General features: G+C 43.5%; 1 non-coding gene and 1 pseudogene across 1 annotated transcript; both read right to left on the minus strand.

Moving 5' to 3' along the window:
* Window positions 1-840: 840 nt before the first annotated feature.
* On the minus strand, window positions 841-947 carry LOC131754147 (U6 spliceosomal RNA). Its single transcript, XR_009335183.1, has one exon. It is a non-coding gene; the product is annotated as a U6 spliceosomal RNA (small nuclear RNA).
* A 4016-nt stretch (window positions 948-4963) lies between these two features.
* Window positions 4964-6710, minus strand: LOC131752842 (apoptosis-enhancing nuclease pseudogene; annotated as a pseudogene).
* Between the last annotated feature and the right edge of the window lie 10884 nt (window positions 6711-17594).

Below are 17594 nucleotides of genomic sequence, written 5' to 3' on the forward strand. Positions count from 1 at the left end.
AGCACAGGCTCCGGACGCGCAAGCTCAGCGGCCATGGCTCACGGGCCTAGCTGCTCCATGGCATGTGGGATCTTCCCGGACGGGGCACGAACCCATGTATCCTGCATCGGCAGGCTGACTCTCAACCACCGCGCCACGAGGGAAGCCCCCTGGATTGCTTTTTAAAAGAATCCAAAATAGATTTCTTTTTTAAAAAAATAAATTTATTTATTTTATTTACTTATTTTTGGCTGTGTTGGGTCTTTGTTGCTGCGTGTGGGCTTTCTCTAGTTGCGGCAAGTAGGGGCTACTCTTCCTTGTGATGTGCGGGCTTCTCATTGTGGTGGCTTCTCTTGTGGTGGAGCATGGGCTCTAGACCCACGGATTTCAGTAGTTGTGGCACTCAGGCTCAGTAGTTGTGACACACGGGCTTAGTTTTTCACAGCATGTGGGATCTCCACGGATCAGGATTCGGACCAGTGTCCTCTGCATTGGCAGGTGGATTACTTAACCATTGCGCCACCAAGGAAGTCCCAAAATTGATTTCTGATTGTTCATTGCTAGATATACACATATATATGGTATACACTCTCTCTATATGTATATATGGTATAAACAGTAATATACACAATTAATTTCAATATTAATCTCGTATTCTACAACTTTTCTAGATTCAATTATTAGTTATAGCTTTCTGTAGATTCCATAGGATTTTTACATAGGCTTTCATGTCTTTTTTTCACTTTTCCGATTGAGTTTTTTTTTTTTAAACATCTTTATTGGAGTATAATTGCTTTACAATGGTATGTTAGTTTCTGCTTTATAACAAAGTGAATCAGTTATACATATACATCTGTTCCCCAAAATATGGAACGCTTCATGAATTTGCATGTCATCCTTGTGCAGGGGTCATGCTAATCTTCTCTGTATCATTCCAATTTTAGTATATGTGCTGCCGAAGCGAGCACCCAATTGAGTTTTATTCCAGAACATTTTAAACCCAGTACAGGCATTTATTACAGAACTAGAACAAAAAAATTCACAATCTGTATGGAAACATAAAAGACCCCGAATAGCCAAAGCAATCTTGAGAACGAAAAATGGAGCTGGAGGAATCAGGCTCCCTGACTTCAGACTATACTACAAGGCTACAGTAATCAAGACAGTATGGTACTGGCACAAAAACAGAAATATAGATCAATGGAACAGGATAGAGAGCCCAGAGATAAACCCACACACATATGGTCACCTTATCTTTGATAAAGGAGGGAAGGATATACAGTGGAGAAAAGACAGCCTCTTCAATAAGTGGTGCTGGGAAAACTGGACAGCTACATGTAAAAGTATGAAATTAGAACACTCCCTAACACCACACAAAAAATAAACTCAAAATGGCTTAAAGACCTAAATGTAAGGCCAGACACTATGAAACTCTTAGAGGAAAACATAGGCAGAACACTCTGACATAAATCACAGCAAGATCCTTTTTGACCTATCTCCTAGAGAAATGGAAACAAAAACAAAAATAAACAAATGGGACCTAATGAAACTTAAAAGCTTTTGCACAGCAAAGGAAACCATAAACAAGACCAAAAGACAACCCTCAGAATGGGAGAAAACATTTGCAAATGAAGCAACTGATAAAGGATTAATATCCAAAATTTATAAGCAATTCATGCAGCTCAATAACAAAAAAGCAAACAACCCAATCCAAAAATGGGCAGAAGAACTAAATAGACATTTCTCCAAAGAAGATATACAGATTGCCAACAAACACATGAAAGAATGCTCAACATCATTAATCATTAGAGAAATGCAAATCAAAACTACAATGAGATATCATCTCACACCAGTCAGATTGGCCATCATCAAAAACTCTAGAAACAATAAATGCTGGAGAGGGTGTGGAGAAAAGGGAACCCTCTTGCACTGCTGGTGGGAATGTAAATTGATACAGCCACTATGGAGAACAGTATGGAGGTTCCTTAAAAAACTACAAATAGAACTACCATACGACCTAGCAATCCCACTACTGGGCATATACCCTGAGAAAACCATAATTCAAAAAGACTCATGTACCAAAATGTTCATTGCAGGTCTATTTACAATAGCCAGGACATGGAAGCAACCTAAGTGTCCATCAACAGATGAATGGATAAAGAAGATGTGGCACATATATACAATGGAATATTACTCAGCCATAAAAAGAAATGAAACTGAGTTATTTGTAATGAGGTGGATAGAACTGGAGTCTGTCATACAGAGTGAAGTAAGTCAGAAGGAGAAAAACAAATACCATATGCTAACACATATATATGGACTCTAAGAAAAAAAAATGTCATGAAGAGATTAGTGGTAGGACAGGAATAAAACACAGACTTACTAGAGCATGGACTTGAGGATATGGGGAGGGGGAAGGGTAAGCTGTGACGAAGTGAGAGAGTGGCATGGACATATATACACTACCAAATGTAAATTAGATAGCTAGTGGGAAGCTGCCGCATAGCACAGGGAGATCAGCTCTGTGCTTTGTGACCACTTAGAGGGGTGGGATAGGGAGGGTGGGAGAGAGGGTGATGCAAGAGGGAAGAGATATGGGGACATATGTATATGTATAACTGATTCACTTTGATGTAAAGGAGAAACTAACACACTATTGTAAAACTGTTATACTCCAATAAAGATGTTAATAAATAAATAAATAAACCCAGTACATTTCCCCACTGCTAACAGCTCCATCCTCCATCAACCCACAAACGAAAGAACTGAAGCTAATGCTCAGCTGTGAGTGTGGTGTCAGCTACAGATTTTCAAGGAATATAGAACGAAGTCCTGGAGCCAGGCCAGCAGCAGTGAGTGACTCAGCCAGCTCCCAGAACAACCTGTAGTCCTGAGTTCGCAGGTGTGTAGTTTCAGTAGTGTCTCTCCCTTCCTGGCCCTGCTGCTTTGCTCAGACTGATTGGAAATCCATGCAGCACAGGAACAGTGAGAGCCCGGAACCCCGCATGTTGTCCTCAGAGGTCCATGCCCCACCTGCTAGAAGAGTTCTGTCTAGGCCAAAGCCACTCAACCCGAGGGCATGTTCAGGTGTTATCCAGAAGAGTCCAACACTAATCCTTAAGGAAAAAACAGCCGCTCTCACTGACCTTGCTACCGAAAGCTTGGCCGGTGCCGAATCAAATCTCTTGAAGACAGAGTTCTGGGTGAAGTAGAAAAGCATAGCTTTATCACCTTGCCAGGCAAAGAGGGACACAGTACTATGTGTCCCAACCCAGGAGGATGGGAGGAGAAGTTTTATAGCAACGGTTCAAGGGCAGGGTCTCTGACAAGGTCAGGGGTGAGCAGGGCCTGCGCTCCCTTCATCTCGTCTCAGGTGGTCAGTCCCCTAATCTGGATGAGGTTCTCTGATCCCTTTAATCTGGCCTCGGGTGGTTTCTTGGCTGCTCCTCCCTTGATTAGCAACTGTTGGAATCTGCCCTTTGGAACTGAGGGAAGGTCCTGGAGCCTGGAGTCTTGCCTACAAGAAACAGGGGACAAAAAAGGCCTCCGTGCATGGGAGCCCCACAGGGCCTCACTCAGTTTCACCCTCGGCTCACTCTGTGCCAGGCACTGTGCCAAGCACTTAGTACTTCATATTCAAAACAGCCTCGTGAGGTAGTTGTATCATTATCCCCACTTTACAGATGAGGGAAGAGACTCAAGAATGAAGTCACATACTTGCCTAAGTCTCAAAGCTCTTAAGATGGGGCTCAGGTTCTGTGTGACCTCAGCTCTTCGTTACCTCATACCCCAAAATTGCCCCTTAGGAAAGAAGGGTAGGGGATGAATTCTGACAGAGAACTCTTTTAGAAATTTGGAGAAAAACCAGCCACTGCAGTGATTGGGGGAACCCACCTGAGTGCAGGCAAAACTGCACAGCTGTCAATGCCTGGCCCAGCCCCAGTAGACCGGCACTCTGCTCCCCTACAGGCCTGTGGCCTTGCTTTCAATAAACAAAGGTCAGGCTTCCCTGGTGGCGCAGTGGTTGAGAATCCGCCTGCCGATGCAGGGGACACGTGTTCGTGCCCCAGTCTGGGAAGATCCCACATGCCGCAGAGCAGCTGGGCCCGTGAGCCATGGCCGCTGAGCCTGCACGTCTGGAGCCTGTGAGGGGTCACAACAGTGAGAGGCCCGCGTACCACAAAAAATAAATAAATAAAATAAACAAAGGTCATCGTGGGCAATTATGCACAGGGGTCCTAGAATTCAAATTGCTGTCTGGTTTCTCAGGCCTTTGCTTAAGAGAGCCTAGTGCTGGGTGGGCAGGAAGAATGCCTGATTCAGGTCAAGATAAATATGCCAGTCTCCACCCTAAGCTCATCTGCTCTTGCTCCTCCCAGAATAGTGCCTGGTGACTTCTGGTGGCACCATGGGAGGACCCAGGTCCCCATGAGCCTGTAGGCTCTGCTATTCCATTGTAGCCTAGCAGTTTCTACAATGGCTACAGCCAGAGTTCCAGTTCTGAGGGAAAGGGAAAAAATGACACTTGAGTTGCCTTCACTCTATAGCTTCAGGGCACATCTCTTCTCTGGAAAATGACTCTGAAGGAAAAGGCAGATGGCGACAACAGGATGAGAAATTTACCTCAGGTCACTGAGTTGAGATAAGAAAACTCTTAGCTATTGACACCCCTACCCACCTCCCCAGGGAGGGAGACATGTAGAGTGACAGCCTGGGACCATCTGTTGGTACATTCCCTACTCCTGCTGGCCTCTAGCAGCTAGCCCACCGGACATTTTCATCATGTCTATAAAGTGCCATTAGCAAAACGACAGGATTTGGGGAGAAAGGGCTGACAACAGCCCTGGAGCGCGGAGGGCTGTGCTGTGGGCAGGAGGAGCTCAGGGTACAGATGGTCCCAACTCTGTAGACCCTGGGGGCAGCTGGCAGCATCCTGCCCCAGCCGCTCTCCTGGCCCCCACTCCCCAAAGGAGCCTCTCCTTCTTCACTCCCTTCTGCCTTGTGCCTCCTCCTCCATTCTTCTGCTGGTGCCCTGGGCCAGATCCTCAGGCCACTACTGGTCCTCCATATACAGTTCCATGTCCGTGCTGCTCAAAGACTCTTTGTCCTCAGGGTGGGTCTGGAAACTGTTGGCCTCCTGCTGTTCCCGCTGCACCTCCACCAGCCGGTAGAGCTGTTAGCCCAAGTTCCTGTGCCCAACGAGACGCACAGTGAGACCAAACAAACCGAAATGTCGCAGTCTGCAGCAGAGAAAGGTTTATTGCAGGATCATGCAAGGAGACAGGTGGCTCAGGCGCCCAAAACCCCGAGCTCCCCGAAGGGTTTCGGCGAAGCATTTTTTTTTTTTTTTTTTTTTTTTTTTTTTTTGTGGTACGCGGGCCTGTCACTGTTGTGGCCTCTCCCATTGCGGAGCGCAGGCTCCGGACGCGCAGGCTCAGCGGCCATGGCTCACGGGCCCAGCCGCTCTGCGGCATGTGGGATCTTCCCGGACCGGGGCACGAACCCGTGTCCCCTGCATCGGCAGGCGGATTCTCAACCACTGCGCCACCAGGGAAGCCCTCGGCGAAGCATTTTTAAAGGCCAGGTGAGGGAGGGAGGTCGCAGGGTATGTGATCAGCTCATGCATGGTTCTCTGATTGGCTGATGATGAGGTAACAGTGTTGTGTCACAGGGGTTAACGTTATCAGTCCTTAGGCTCCAGGAGGCCTGGGACTATAGGCTCATGGTCATCAAGTAGTTAACATCTTCCATTTGGTGGGAGGCTTTCACTTCTGTAAAACAACCCTGGAAATGTGCATCAAATACTGTTATCTAGGTACTTCAGAGAGGAGCTGAAGCAGAGGATGAGGGGAAGGGCCTGTCCCAGGAAGGTCCCATAGGGTCCTGCTCAGTCACAGAGCTCCATGGCTGTCCTGGCACCTTCCACTGATGAGTGCCCATGCTGGCCCACCCGGATCTTCTTGGGCAATAATTTCAGGGCCAGGTCCTTAAGAGAAACCTGGGTCTGGGTGTTGAGGCTGGACTAGCTGAGGATGTTGGAGACATAAGTGGTATCCGGAGTTTGGCCCCGAGGGTAGACGTACTTGAGGACCTGGAAGTCATTGTGCAGCACATGCCTCCCACCACCTTGCCCTTCAGGAGCTTCAGGATCTCTTTCTGGGCCACCTGGAAAGAGATAGCCTTGCACATGTGCTGCCCGGTGATGCTGCTCCAGAGAGTGCAGTAGTCCATGATGGGCATCTCAGGCCAGACGTACTTGCTGTAGAGGACCTCGCCGTGGTCACTCACCGCAGAGCAGCGGGCCAGCTCACTCACCCGCGCTCGGGGTTCCATGCCCACCGTCTCACAGTTGATAGCCACATACTTGCTGGGCAAGGGCCCAGCAGATTCCCTGGGTGTGGGCTTTCTGTTGCATGGGGCACCTCCAGATTCAGCCCTTGGACACACTCCCTCATACTACGGGTGGCTTCCTTGCCTGGCGGTGCCTCCAACAGCGTGGGTGTTGGGGAGGACCGTGGCTCTGGGGATGTGCTCAGCAGCCCCTACTCCTGCAGCAAGGCCTTCTGGACCATGAACCACTGGTGCTGTCTGCTCTTCCTCTTGTGTTTCCGCCAAAGCACATTCTTGGCATTCGGGCTGGCCAGGGAAGGGCACAGACACTGGGCTGACTCAGGAGATTCCCGGGGTACCATCCCAATCAGCTCACCATTGAGGGAAAGGGAGGCCTGGGAGGTAATCTATCACCGGGGCAGCACCCTGAAACTCCGCGAATCTCCTCACACTTCTACGTGCTGTCCAGGCAGCCAGGCAGCTCCCACATGCCCCAGGCTTTCATGTTTTCTTGGAAAAGAATTTCAGCTTTACTTCTTTGTTTAAACACAGATGCTGGATGCCTTCAATTTTTTTTTTCTTTATTTATTGGGCAAAAATCTCTAGTACAATGTTGAATACAAGTGATGAAAGCAGATGTCCTTGTTTGCTCCTTGTCTTACAGGGAAAACATTCAGTCTTTATCATTAAGTTGATGTTAGTTGGAAGTTTTTCATAGATGCCCTTTATCAGATTGAAGAAGTTCCCTTCTTTTCCTTATTTGCTGAGAGTTTGTGTCAATAATGAATGTGTACTTTGTCAAATGCTTTGTCTGCATCTTTTGATAAGATCCTATGATTTTTCTTTTTTTAATCTGTTACTATGATGACTTACATTAACTGACTTTGAATATTAAACCAACTTTGCTTTTCGGGGATAAAGCCCACTTTACTTTAATCTTGATGTATTATTATTTTACATACCATTGATTCAACTTGCTAAAGTATTGCTAAGTTCCTTTGCTTCTATGTTCTTGAGACATATTGGTCTGTAGTTTTCTTTTTTTTTGTAGTGCTTTTGGTTTTGATGCCAAAAACATGCTGGCCTCATAGAAAGAGTTGGGAATTATTACCTCCCCTTTAATTTTTCTGGAAGAAGTTGTGTATAAATGGCATTATTTCTCCCTGAAATGTTTGTTAAAATTCACCAGTGAAGTTTTCTTGGTCTGGTAAATACATTGGAGAGTATAAAAAGTGCAACAGCTAGGGCCCATGGGGACTTGGCATCTTAGCTCCTGCCTGGTGCACTAACCTTTGACTTACAGCGTCTCCTTATTGTATTCTTCTAAGAGAGACTCATTTCGTTGATCCACAGCCAACAAAACTGGCAGAAGGAAGAAGGAGATACTTGTCCCTAGGCTCAGGTAATTGCAACTCGCTCTCCGGGGGCTATCACACCAGAAGACAAGGCCCCAGACGAAGCAGAAACACAATCTGTGTGAAGGCCGCCTGCGCAGCTAAGTCTGGACAAAGCCCCCGATACACCGCGCCGCCACTCCCTCACACGTGATTTGTCCTGTACAACAGGAGTCCCCAGCTCCCAGCTGTAGGGTCCCGCACAGCAGGAGGTGAGCCGCGGGCGAGCGAAGCTTCTTCTGTGCCTCCCCATTATCGCCTGAACCATCCCCCAACCCCCCGCCGTGGAAGAATTGTCTTTCCCGAAGCCGGTCCCTGGTGCCAGAAAGGTTGGGGACCGCTGAGGCACAATACCCACATCTCTCTCCTAACCTAGAAAATCTCCAGTGTTGGTGCAGACGTCTCTGAGACTGGTGCCAGACCCTCCTCCAAGGTTACCCACCCCCGAACATTCTCCCCAGTTCCTGGGTAGAAGCTTTGGGAAGAGCGCAATGGCTCTGGAAGCAACATGTCTGTCTCATCTCTTCTATAAGCCATGTCAAAGGTCAAAGAGAAGCCAGTACTTTTAGACTCTGTTGATTAAGACAGCCTCTGACCATTAAATGAACGATTTAGGATCCGCGCAATCATGAACCGGAAAACCTATTCTCAGATGTCATTTCAGGGATATATTTGCTCCTAGTACTAAGGCTTTAAGTCCAGAGCTCACTTCAGGTGTGTGGGTGGGAATAAGGGAGTTAGAAGCCCTGGATGATCCTGAGACGTGTCAAAGAACGGAACTGAAAGACAGGAATTTAGAGGGACTGGGGAAGAGCCCTTCTTATATGTGGTTCTTCGTTATAATCTATAACAACCTTACCTTGTTTTTATTGAAAGTCTACTAACTGGTAAGATGTAGAGCACACTATCTTTTCCATGATCTGACAACAGTAGCCAGGCGGCATTTGGCGGCTGCCATCCAAGCATTGAACCCAGCAATGACATTTCTTGGCTGTGTCCCAGGAGGTGTCCAGAGAAAGAGCTGGGGGCCAAGCAGGTTTTGACTTGACAGGCAGGACAAGTGAGATTTCCTTAAAAAAGGAATAGAGCAGGCTTGTTGGAATACCTTCCTGCACTGCACTTTTTTTTTTTTTTTTTTAAACGTTGGCTGCACTTGGGAAACTTTACAAAACGTTGATGCTTGGATAACACCCATAGAGATTCTGATGGAATTGATCTAGGGTGTGGCCTCCACATCGGAATTTTTTTAAGTTCCTGTACAGCCAGGGTTGAGAACTACTGCTTTAGGAATTTAATAATTATTTTGGATGTGATGTGCCAGGTTAGAAACCTGAAGGACCCTGAATTGCCGGAAGCCGTCCAGCATTGCCAACTATTGCCTGAGCAAAGCTCGGCGAGAAGTTATGGCATGAGGAAGCAAAGCTCCTCTCCTGGTGGGCGGCGGAAAGCATCTCTTCTGATTCTAGGAAAATTCTTGCTAAAAACTAAGGGGGTTTCTGGAGGGTTTAGGCCAAGAAGATGGAAGTATTACAAAGCAAATCCCCCTCGGTACGAGACCACAGCAACCCCTGTAACCACAACAGTAGCTATACCCACTGTAAATAATTTACTTTGGAAAAAAGTCCCTTGGTCAGGCAACAAAGGAGTGTTTCAATTAAGGAGTAGAAGTTTAAAGGAAGAATTAGATGAGTTATGGCCCATAGAAGGAATAAGGGATATAGAAGGGAAGCAAATAGTGGGGTATTATGTACAGGATGCCCCAAATGGTGGATTATGTGGCATGCCCCCTCTCCGGTATATTGGAGGAAAAAGAGAGAAGCGGAAGGACTTTACTGTAAATATTTTACGAATGAATTATATGTAACTATGAAAGTTAAAATTGATTGCCTTACGTAGAAAATAGAATTGTATTTTCGCACAATGTGTTTTGAACAAGGTACTGAGAATACTGGGACACAGGCCAATATATGACGTTAGCTGAAGTAGAAAAGAATAATTAGCTTTCTAGACCTAAACATCCTGTTTGCGCGAAAAGATCTTAAGACGGAACAATGCTTGCTAATGTTTCTGTGTGTAGGTGTAGAAATGAGGTAATGAGTCAAAAACAGGAGTTACATAGAAAGTGCTGATGCTATTGTTTAGAAAATCCTATATAAGAAATGATATGTCAAAAATAAAGCTGTCAGAAGCTTAACAGAAGCTCCCCAGGAGAGTTGTAAATATCTTGGGAAATACCTGGCTATGGTGACGAGGAAGTTTTGTGCAACAGTGGGTATATTCAATAAGTTTACGGTACAATGTCCGCCCCCATGGCCTCCTAGAAGTATAAATAATGATGTACATTGTTTTGATTATAATGATAGGGTTAGAAAATCTGTGGATAAAATGTTGTATTATTGTTTTTAACATGTTTAAGTTTATGGCTTGATTGAGCAGAATGTGCAGGTACAAAAACACCTTAATCTTCTGAGAAAAATGAGGAAACCGCAGACAGAGTTCCTGACCTTTTGTGAATGTACACAAGAGACGAAAGAGAATGGAGACAACAAGAAAATTACTTAACTTGTTTAACCTGCTGATGTAAACTACTTTTGTTTTTTGGTTTATGTAAGGGACCTTTTGGCATGGGAATGAAGTTGTTAAGATTGAAAATGAGATTATTTTACAGTATAAATGCTTTGGAATCATGATATTAAATTTGTCAGATCCTTGCATCCTCTGAGGTGTCTTGTGATCTGTCCACGCCGACTCCGTCTCCCCTTTGGGTGAAACCTGTTCAGCTGGGGCTGGTCCTCGGCAAGTGGCGCCCGAACAGGGACCTGAAGGGGTAAGTATTATTATTTTTCTCGGACGGATAGGAGTCTCACCGTAGGGTGCTGCAGACCCCCAGTTAAGAATACTGGTTAGGAAGGTGAGTAAGGCGGTGTCAAGATGGGACACTCTGAGTCCAAAGAGAGGCTCTTATTTATTGATATAGTTAAACATATGATAAATGGAAGAGGTATTATGGTAACTACAAGTCAGTTAGCTAGTTTTTTAAATTTTGTACAAGAACAGTGCCCTTGGTTCCCAGAGGAAGGGACAGTTAATTTAGATACTTGGGTGAAAGTAGGAGATAAACTAAAAACTTATTATACTCTACATGGGCCTGAAAACGTCCCAGTAGACACTTTTGCATTATGGAACCTTATTAAGGATGTTTTGGATCCTGTTCAAGAAGTACAGAAGGTTCCCTCTGTCACCACTGTTAATGAAAAACCACCCCTTTTGTCCAATAAGCAATCTGATCCTGCTGCATATCCCACATTAGTGGATGGGATGCAAAATTGTAATCTTGAAGATTTTGAGGAGGAAAATCAGGATATTCCTCCCCCTGAGTCTCATTGTCATACGGGACATAAGGTGACATTCAGTGCAGGGTATGATGATGATGATACCTTGTCACCTGGAGATCAGGCCGATTTGGATGCAGCTGCCTATGATTATGAGAAGCGAAAAGACCCTGATATATTTTTAGCAGAATATCCTCCATCTTATATGCCTAGAAAAACAGGCCCTAAGCCTACTAATATCTATCCTTCTTTGAATGATTTTCGAGGTCCTCTTCGACCTCCTCCTAATACTAAGAAACAATGTTCACGTCCTCCTCCACCTCCTCCTTTCAAGAAAAAAATTAATAAAAGGCAAGAGCCAACCTCTCGCAGGCTGGACACTCAAGGGGATTTTTCGGACCCAGAGTTAATAAAATGTTTTCCTGTTATATATGAAGGGGAATTTGATGGTAACATCTCCTGGGAACCCCTTCCTCTAAAATTATTGAAAGAATTGAAATCTGCATGCCATGATTATGGCCCTTTAGCTCCTTATACAAGGTTTACTGTGGCAACAAGGACCTTTGGAATGGCTGCACTTACCGGTAACGACTAAAAAGATAGTGGTTGCTTATACTGCTTTAATTGCAACTTTAATTATGAAGGGGAGGAAAAGAAGTAAAGAATTATTTGGAGCTGATGTTAAAAATATAATAATTCCTTATAATAAAGAACAGTTTGAATATTTATTAAACAATGATGATTATTGGCAGATAGCCTTGACAAGTTATACAGGACAAATTTTATTTCATTTGCCAAAACATCCCTTGGTACAGTTTTACGTGCACCACGAAGTAATTTTTCCCACCAGATGGTGCGAGCAGCCTATTGATAATGCACTATTGGTTTTTACTGATGGGTCCTCCAATGGAAAAGCAGTCATAATTATAGAACAGAAAGAACAGGTTTTGCAAACACAAGAAACTTCTGCTCAGCGAGCGGAACTTATTGCAGTTTTGAAAGTCTTCTCAGAATTACAGAGGAAGAAATTTAACCTTTATACTGCCTCCAAATATATAGTGAAACTGTTTCCTCAAATCGAAACTGCATCGATTTCCTCTAGCAAAAGTACAATTCTGTCTCTTTTACAGCAGTTACAGGCCTTAATTTGGGTTCGTACAGAATCTTATCATGTGGCACATATTAGAGCTCACAGCAATTTACCTGGTCCTTTAAGTCAAGGAAACTATAGAACTGATTTGTTGACTAAAGATATTGTTGCTTTAAGCCTTGAACAGGCACAGCAATCTCATGCATTACATCATCAGAATGCTCAGGCACTAAGATATCAATTTAAAATTCCCCGAGAATCTGCAAGAGCTATAGTAAGAGATTGCTCTATTTGTCCAACTCAGGCTGCTTCCTTACCACTGGGAGTAAACCCTAGAGGGTTGCAGCCAAACCATTTGTGGCAAATGGATGTAACTCATATGCAGAGCTTTGGGAAATTATCCTACGTTCATGTTGTTATTGATACATATTCTCATGTAATTATTGCATCAGCAAGGACTGGAGAAGCTTACAAAGATGTAATACAGCATATATTTTTAGCCATGTCTTACCTAGGAACTCCTAAGAAGTTAAAAACTGACAATGCCCCTGCATATACTTCTAAAGCATTTGCAGATTTCTGCAAAAAACTTGGCATTTCTCATACTACTGGAATTCCCTATAATCCTTAAGGACAAGCAATAATAGAAAGAGCTCATCAAACATTAAAAAATCAAATACAGAAGTTACAAGATTCTGAATATAAATATAGTTCTCCTCATCATATTTTGCAACATGCTATGTTTGTGATAAATTTTTTGAATTTAAATCATGAAGGAAGTTCACCTATGATGAGACATTGGGAAACTGATAAATTAACTCAAAAACCTATGGTATATTGGAAAGATTTATTAACTGCACAATGGAAAGGACCTGATGTTTTACTAACAAGCGGGAGAGGCTATGCTTGTATATTTCCACAGGAAGCTGACTCCCCCCTGTGGGTTCCTGATAGGCTTATCCGCCATGGCAGAAAGAATCCCCGAGTCGGACGGAAGTCCTCCAAAGATCAGAGCGATGATAAAAATACCCCCATCGACTAAATGTTTCCCACAAACATTGATCAGTCCTATGCAACAACTTTCACTTGGATCAATCACAGAGGAAGATACTGCTGCGCCAGCTGCAGAATCTATTGAGGAACAGCCACTTTACCTGTCTCCAAAACCGCACCGCGGACCACGAAAGCGCCTAGCAATATTACTAGTACACATTATACTCAAGCTTGCGTGCCAGCTCCTTATGTATTATTGGTCTCTAAGAGTGCAAAAAAGTTAACTATTAATCAAGTAGATGGAAAATATAAGGTTAAATGTGAGAATTGTATTTTGACTGCATGTGTAAAATATACAAACTATTATGTTGTTAAAAAGACCTCCTTATATTATGATGCCTGTACATATTAATGGATCCTGGTATGATGATTATAGTTTAGAGGTGTTACATAAGATGGAATTATTTAGACCCAAGAGATTTGTTGCTGCTTTGATTTTAGGAATTTCAGCGTTGATATCTATTATGGCCAGTGTAAGTTTATTAGTATATGCATTAGTTAAAGAAACCCATACAGCTCATTATGTTAACACATTAACTAAGAATGTTACCTTAGCATTAGCTACGCAGGAGGCTATTGATAGAAAGTTAAAAGCAAAGGTAGACGTGTTAGAAGAAGCTATTTTACATATAGGACAAGAATTGATGACTATGAAAGTAAGGATGACTTCTCGTTGCCATGGAGGATTTAAATGGATTTGTGTTACTCCTTTGAAACATAATGAAAGCCAATATCCTTGGGACAAAATTAAAAAACATATCCAAAGTATTTGGAATTCCTCAGATTTGAGTATTGATCTTACCCAATTGCATAATCAGATACGAGATATTAGTTCTAGCCTGACAGAAGATGACCCCTCCGATACTACTAACAGTTTATTTTCCAGTTTAAGTGATTTTATTTCACATGGATCATTTATCAATCTTATGATTACATTTGGAATGACATTATTTGTACTTATTTTGCTTTGTATTTCACTTCCTCTTCTTTTCAGAATTCTCAAAAAGGCCTTAAGAAAATCTAAAGCTGAAGCCTACGCTGCAATTTTAAAAAACAAAAAAGGGGGAGATGCCGGAAGCCGTCCAGCATTGCCAACTATTGCCTGAGCAAAGCTCGGCGAGAAGTTATGGCATGAGGAAGCAAAGCTCCTCTCCTGGTGGGCGGCGGAAAGCATCTCTTCTGATTCTAGGAAAATTCTTGCTAAAAACTAAGGGGGTTTCTGGAGGGTTTAGGCCAAGAAGATGGAAGTATTACAAAGCAAATCCCCCTCGGTACGAGACCACAGCAACCCCTGTAACCACAACAGTAGCTATACCCACTGTAAATAATTTACTTTGGAAAAAAGTCCCTTGGTCAGGCAACAAAGGAGTGTTTCAATTAAGGAGTAGAAGTTTAAAGGAAGAATTAGATGAGTTATGGCCCATAGAAGGAATAAGGGATATAGAAGGGAAGCAAATAGTGGGGTATTATGTACAGGATGCCCCAAATGGTGGATTATGTGGCATGCCCCCTCTCCGGTATATTGGAGGAAAAAGAGAGAAGCGGAAGGACTTTACTGTAAATATTTTACGAATGAATTATATGTAACTATGAAAGTTAAAATTGATTGCCTTACGTAGAAAATAGAATTGTATTTTCGCACAATGTGTTTTGAACAAGGTACTGAGAATACTGGGACACAGGCCAATATATGACGTTAGCTGAAGTAGAAAAGAATAATTAGCTTTCTAGACCTAAACATCCTGTTTGCGCGAAAAGATCTTAAGACGGAACAATGCTTGCTAATGTTTCTGTGTGTAGGTGTAGAAATGAGGTAATGAGTCAAAAACAGGAGTTACATAGAAAGTGCTGATGCTATTGTTTAGAAAATCCTATATAAGAAATGATATGTCAAAAATAAAGCTGTCAGAAGCTTAACAGAAGCTCCCCAGGAGAGTTGTAAATATCTTGGGAAATACCTGGCTATGGTGACGAGGAAGTTTTGTGCAACAGTGGGTATATTCAATAAGTTTACGGTACAATGTCCGCCCCCATGGCCTCCTAGAAGTATAAATAATGATGTACATTGTTTTGATTATAATGATAGGGTTAGAAAATCTGTGGATAAAATGTTGTATTATTGTTTTTAACATGTTTAAGTTTATGGCTTGATTGAGCAGAATGTGCAGGTACAAAAACACCTTAATCTTCTGAGAAAAATGAGGAAACCGCAGACAGAGTTCCTGACCTTTTGTGAATGTACACAAGAGACGAAAGAGAATGGAGACAACAAGAAAATTACTTAACTTGTTTAACCTGCTGATGTAAACTACTTTTGTTTTTTGGTTTATGTAAGGGACCTTTTGGCATGGGAATGAAGTTGTTAAGATTGAAAATGAGATTATTTTACAGTATAAATGCTTTGGAATCATGATATTAAATTTGTCAGATCCTTGCATCCTCTGAGGTGTCTTGTGATCTGTCCACGCCGACTCCGTCTCCCCTTTGGGTGAAACCTGTTCAGCTGGGGCTGGTCCTCGGTACTGAATGATCTTCTGAAAAATGGCATCAGCCATTAAACGAAGGTGATCTGTGCATGAGGACAGAATATTCTGTGATAGTAAAAACTGCCTGGTGGGAGGCGGCAGCTGCCAGGATGGGAAGCCCCAGTCAGGCCTCTGTGGAGCTGCAGGACTTCTATCACCAAAACGTTTTTCTGTAAAAGGGTTTCATCTTCAAGGAATTCATGGAAAAGACTCTGACAAGTACAGGTTTCTGGTAACTGACTATACTGCTGAACTGAATGAATAAGCATTTTCAGAACTTTAATGGAAAACTGATGAATTCATAAAAGGGCTAACAAAAGATCAAGATAAAAAAATTAATTACATGGGACTGAGTGAGCTGATGAGGATGATTATAATTTTTGTGACTTTCTGTTTGAATAAAAAAAAAAATCCCACAAGGACTCGGAGGCAAAAAGTATACAAATCAATTTTTACTGCAAAGTAAAGGAGCCATTACAGTGGAGGATTACTGGACTGAATTACTGGAGGATTACTGGACTGACATTACTGAATGTCAATATTATGACATAGTATGAGTGTGTTTCGTATTTGGTAATTGCAATCATTGTTGCTTTTGTTGTCGTCATCCATTTACAATGCTTGGTGTCAGTTTATTTATCTCTTGTAAAAATAAAATACAGTGTGTGTGTGTGTGTGTGTGTGTGTGTGTGTGTGTGTGTGTGTGTGTGTGAGTTGTGAAAAAACAAAACGTTTTTCTCGGAGAAATGAGCACGTTGTGTCCTTGGGCTAGGAGGGAGGCCTAGAGACGGAGATCCTTCGGGAGCCCTGGGCAGAGCTCTCCGCGGTGCGGTGCGTTGACGGTTCCACCAGGGGAGCAGAGTTTGTCAACAGGGAACTTGAGCGCTGCCTTCTGCTTGCTCACATCGACATCCCCCCCCTCCCACACACGCACAAGTTCCGGAGCAACAAGAGGGTGGATCTGTAATGCAGAGATGTCAACGTGGCGACCTGGGCGACCCCTAAGGTCCTAAAACCGTCAAATTCCAAAGACGTGAGCCTCTGCTCTCATAGAGAGCAGAAGACATCTCCAGGTGTCTTAGGAATAGAGTACAAAACCATGTGAGAGGCTTCTCCTTCTCTGAAGAAATAATTCAGCAGAGGCACATGTGTGCATTCTTTGATGCCTCAGTTGGTAAAATGGGGGCGGGGGGCGGCGCTGTAGAGCTCCGTTGACATTCTTAGGTTGTTGGTTAGATTCCAGCTTTAAGTAGGTGCTCAAGCATTTGCAAATGCTCTAAAACGCCATTTGGTAAGTCATGCTCCTTCGAATATAGGATTTTTGTGGCTTTAATTAGCATCAGCCGTCATTTGTCTTCCTAAGAAATTTGCGGCGAGATTGAGAGGAAGCCTAAAAGAATAAAACATAGTAACACCTACAGAAGGCCCACAGCCTAGTGTGTGGCACAGATTCAATTCACTCATTATTCATCCACTAAGTTCTTCCCATTTAAGCACTGGGTGCAAGATGAAAAATTCAGAGCCAATGAGGAAAGTAAGTTTTTGTGATAAGCCTCCGCTGTTCCCTGAACCCTTCCTCCACTTGCTCTTGAGGTATAAAGTTAGGACTTCGAGAACACATTGTATAGAGCACAGCTGAAATGTAAAAGAAAGTAGGTAGTATGGGAAAGAATAGGCAATATCACATAACACCAAGTAGCATGGCCGAGCAGTCAGTCTAAGGCACTGGAATGAGGCTCCAGTCTCTCTGGGTGGGACGTTCGAAGCCCACCGCTGCTAAGCAACATCTTTGCCAGTTGCAGAACCGAGGTCTAAAACGGGAATACTAATCTAGTCCTCGGTTTGGGGCTGAGATGAGTGACTGAGTGTACCAGAGTGAGGTTCAGGTCAG

This window comes from Kogia breviceps, chromosome 3 (assembly GCF_026419965.1).
Source record: "Kogia breviceps isolate mKogBre1 chromosome 3, mKogBre1 haplotype 1, whole genome shotgun sequence".
In the NCBI taxonomy this organism is placed as follows: Eukaryota; Metazoa; Chordata; class Mammalia; order Artiodactyla; family Physeteridae; genus Kogia; species Kogia breviceps.